Source organism: Lolium perenne, chromosome 4 (assembly GCF_019359855.2).
Source record: "Lolium perenne isolate Kyuss_39 chromosome 4, Kyuss_2.0, whole genome shotgun sequence".
NCBI classification, from domain to species: Eukaryota; Viridiplantae; Streptophyta; class Magnoliopsida; order Poales; family Poaceae; genus Lolium; species Lolium perenne.
Window position 1 is genome coordinate 217,779,807 of NC_067247.2, and position 4,395 is coordinate 217,784,201.

The 4,395-nt window shown below is 41.5% G+C and overlaps 1 non-coding gene across 1 annotated transcript; it reads left to right on the plus strand.

Moving 5' to 3' along the window:
• The first annotated feature begins 458 nt into the window (after positions 1-458).
• Positions 459-538, plus strand: TRNAL-UAG (transfer RNA leucine (anticodon UAG)). Its single transcript has one exon. It is a non-coding gene; the product is annotated as a tRNA-Leu (tRNA).
• Positions 539-4,395: the final 3,857 nt, after the last annotated feature.

The window sequence follows — 4,395 nt, forward strand, 5'->3', positions numbered from 1 at the left end:
TTTAAATTTTGGAATGTAAAATAAAAATAAATTGATGCTTGATTTTTTGAACTTGATTGAAAATTCACAAATGATTAAAACTTTTTAAAGTTATTTAAAATAATCTCCAAAATGATGTTTTCAAAGACTTTCGGTTTCAAAGTATTTTCAAATCAAACATATTTTAACTTTCAAAGTTTTCAAATCATGAATTTTTATTTGAGAAAACAAAACCCTAAAAGTTCTACTTGCAAAATATTGCCCAGGTAGCCATATAGGCCAAAGTGCATATAATAATTATTTTATTATTCTACTAACAAATATTAAATAGGTTCCTTAGTGTCCTAAAACACTATTTTGGGTTAAATTTTTTTAGAAATTTGTTTGCTTCTATTTGAAGACCTAAAACAAAATTTATAAAAGAAAACAGAAGAAAAGAAACAAAAAAGGAAAACTGGCCCGATTGGGTGGACTGGCCAGCCGCCATGGTGAAATTGGTAGACACACTGCTCTTAGGAAGCAGTGCTCAAGCATCTCGGTTCGAATCCGAGTGGCGGCATTCTCGAAAAAGAATATAATAGATTAGAAAATGGATTCAATTCGAAATTTACAATTTTGTAATGAGACCATTGAAAAAGGGCATTGAACAAGAAACAAATAGTCCACATATAATAAAACTATCATATGCCTTGGAAATGACGTGAGGTGCTCGAAAATGGTTGAAATAATTGAATAGGAGGATCACTATGACTATAGCCTTTGGTAGAGTTCCTAAAGAATAAAATGATCTATTTGATAATATGGATGACTGGTTACGAAGGGACTGTTTCATTTTTATAGGATGGTCTGGCCTATTGCTCTTTCCTTGTGCTTATTTTGCTTTAGGGGGTTGGTTTACATGGACAACTTTTGTAACTTCTTGGTATGCCCATGGATTGGCTAGTTCCTATTTGGAAGGTTGTAATTTCTTAACCGCAACAGTTTTTACCCTGCCAATAGTTTAGCACTCTTTGTTGCTACTATGCCTCGTTTTGAAGAATTCATAAAATAATTTATTTTCATCGAATAATGAATTAAGGATATGAGTCTACCGCTTACAAGAAAAAATCTCATGATAGTCAATATGGACAAAAAAATTGAATTCTAATTGTCTGGGTGTATTGTGGCGATTCTTTTCAGTACTATATCTAGAAATCCCCGTCGATTCCTCATTGGCACCTTTTCAAACACAACTGATGCATTCCAAAATAACTCTGATTCTAACATCTTTCCCCTTTGCCATGAACCTCCTTTTCTTATCAATGCACCAATTGCAGTACAATAGAGTTGTAATTCACTAGTTATTCCAAATGCTCGCCAAAGCTGAATAAACCCAGAGGTTATTTGGATTCCTCGGAAACCCCTGTCTACACCACCATTTAATATTTCTTGCCCTACTATAGGTCAACTACCTGAGCACTGGGTCCAATGTGACGCATTGCCGCAAATTGCCCCTAGAAAGATCCAAAGTAATTCGGACTGTAATTGTACGTACATGCAAAGAGTTCAAATGTGAAGACAATATAATAATTCGCTATGATGACAATGCAGCGGTTATAATTGATCAAAAAGGAAATCCTATAGGAACTCAAGTTTTTGGCGCGATTGCTCCCATATAAGTAGCTAGGTATTGTAATGTAGCATGTGAATTCGCCATTTCAGCTACTACAATAGTGCATTCCATGGCCCCTTCCTCGTGGAAATTAGTTACTACCTGAGCCACAGAGGATGCTCTTTGACCGATAGCCCTTTATCCATTTTTTTCTTTTTAAATACCCCCTACCCAGGGAAAGAAGAGTAGGACAAAAGATATGGAGTGCAATCCAAAAAAATTGGAATTATTCCTTCCTCTAATACATATTCATATTCATACAAAATTCCTTATAAACTAATGCCTAAATCTTTTTATTTATTAATTTAATTACTATAAGAAGTGTTTTATTCCAAGATGTGCGCCTTTGTTTAGAGGATTGTATGTCTACTTAATTAAAAAGTTTAATTATTCCATAGTCTAATCTTTACCTAATAATAAAGGAGCTAAGGTTTCTGCCAAAATTTTCGTCCAACTTTTTGTTAGACCGTTTTGCCCTCCCACCAAATCACATAATACATCAAACTGTCTTGTACCGGTTCGTTTTCATTTTTTCCTTTTCCTCCTCTAGCCCACAGAAGCCGCGCGTACTGCGCGCATCACACCGCCGTCGCTCCTCCTGCGCGCCTTCCGCCGTCGGCCAGCCTCCCGCCGCCACAGGCACTCCGTCCCGCTTCGTCTCCTGTAAAAGTATTTTTCTCCTTCTTTCTTATCTTGCGCTCGCGTGTGGTCGGGAACAAGGAAAGGTCCGCCGGAGATCGAGGCGCGTCCGCCCGCGCGCTCCTCCTCCAGCTGCAGGTGCGACTCCTCCTGCCGAGGAGAGCGGCGGATTGAAGGATGCAGGAGCAGAGGCTCCGCAACCGCCTGCTCTGAGCTCCTGGGCACGCCCCTCCGCAAGCTCATCCTCCAACTGCAGGTGGGAGGAAACTGGATGGGAAGGTGTTGAATGGGATCCTGTCCGGCACGGTGGTGAAGGAGATCTTGGCCGGCCACGCCGGGGATGGGAGGAGACCGGTGGAAGGGGAATAAGGGGAGGGGAGTGCCGGCAGAAGAGGTGTGCAGCGGTGGCCGGCCTGAAGGGGATAAGTGGGTCAGGGCAGGGGTAGAGATGCACCCAGAGAGATCTGCTAACTCCCGGTTATGTTTTTTTTGTGCACTTCGCTGTCGCTGATTGCTTGCTGTATGTACTTCGTTGCTGCTGCTGATTGCTTGATGTAAATGGTATTGCTAGCTTCTCTGATTGATGTGAAAAATTGTGTGGGAGAAAAAGTAAGACAGAGAGGTATTATTTGCATGAGTAAGAGACTGACACGGACTAATTTATAGTATTACACTGAATGGGGATACTGTGGTTTGTTGCGAGGCTGTAATAATACTTCTGCAGTCCTGCTGCCATGCTTCGTCATTGGGCCGAAGTCCTAGCTAGCGAGTCGCACCACAGCCTCAGCTCCCTAGCTACGAAGTACAGCAAAGGGAAAGCTGGTTAGGTTTGCGTTTTTGGATAGAATTTTTTTGCTGCTACCTAGGTGAAAGAATGAGAATAAAATGAGTTGCAGAGGGGGTACCGCATGCTTCCTTCTAGGAGCTGCTAATTGTGTGTGTGTTTAGTAGCTGTGCAGGCAGGTAACTTGATGCGTGTGTGCTGATTGCTAGCTGTGGACCTGTGGTGACCCGTTATTATGAGCTATTGTGTTTGTTTTGATATTTTTATATCACATCTAAATGGATGATAATAAATATAGTTTTATATCTTGGTAGTAGGAAAATTGGAGTTTTTTTGGGACCACTGCATTAAAACGAATTAATTTAACCACCGTATTAGAATAAAGTAATAGCAACCACCGATTTATTTGTCTTCCTTTTCTCCTCTTACCGGAAACTGTATGTTGACGTGGCACTGCTGCATATATGGTGTATCGTGATCGAAACGGCAAGTAGAGAAGCCATTGACAACACGCCTAACTGTGGTTGATTAGTGTGACAAAGTTATACCAAGAAAAGCATAGCAGTGTGACAGAGTGGCATATTAGCGATGGACATTTAGATTTGATTATGTTGGTCATCAATAGAAAAAATGATCAATATCAACGATGGTGACAAGAGGAAAAGTGTCATCACATTGAATATTTGTTTATCCCGATGCAAGCGCATGGGCACTTTTGCTAGTCTATACCTAATAATAAAGAAAATAAGGCTTCTTGTTCGTCCGTCTATTTTGTGCCCTTAATTTTTTGCCTAAATTACAGGTCATGCCACCGCCAGTCAAAGAGAAAAAAAAGCTTCCGTGCTGAAGTCGAGTTGAGGCGTATTGAGTCCATCCCTGGCCCGTCGTCCGTTCACCAAAATCTGACTTGGAAACAGAAATCCAATCTACCTCTTCCCAACCGCACACCACCCTTCTCTATTTATACACGTGCCCCCGTTGATTGATCAACTCCGTTTGGTTTCCTCCTTTCTTCCTGACGATTTTGATCGGAATTTGTTCTGCGCGATCTGGATTGGAATTTGCTCTGCACGATTTCGATTGAAATTTCTTCAGCGCTGCTGATTATTAGCCAGCGCCCAGCGCGAGCCAACAGATACTATACTCAAGGATCACCTGGATCCGCGTCATCTTCCTTATCGTTCAGCGACACGAAGCTATGGTTCCTGACAAGACGGCGCCGTGTTGTTCAGTCAGCCCAAGATGGCTTTGTGCGGTTATCGGTTTGCAGGCAGCGGTGTCAGAACCGTAGAATTCAGTCAACCGGCACGAAAATAGCTGCAAGCCTGCAAGGGCAGACAGG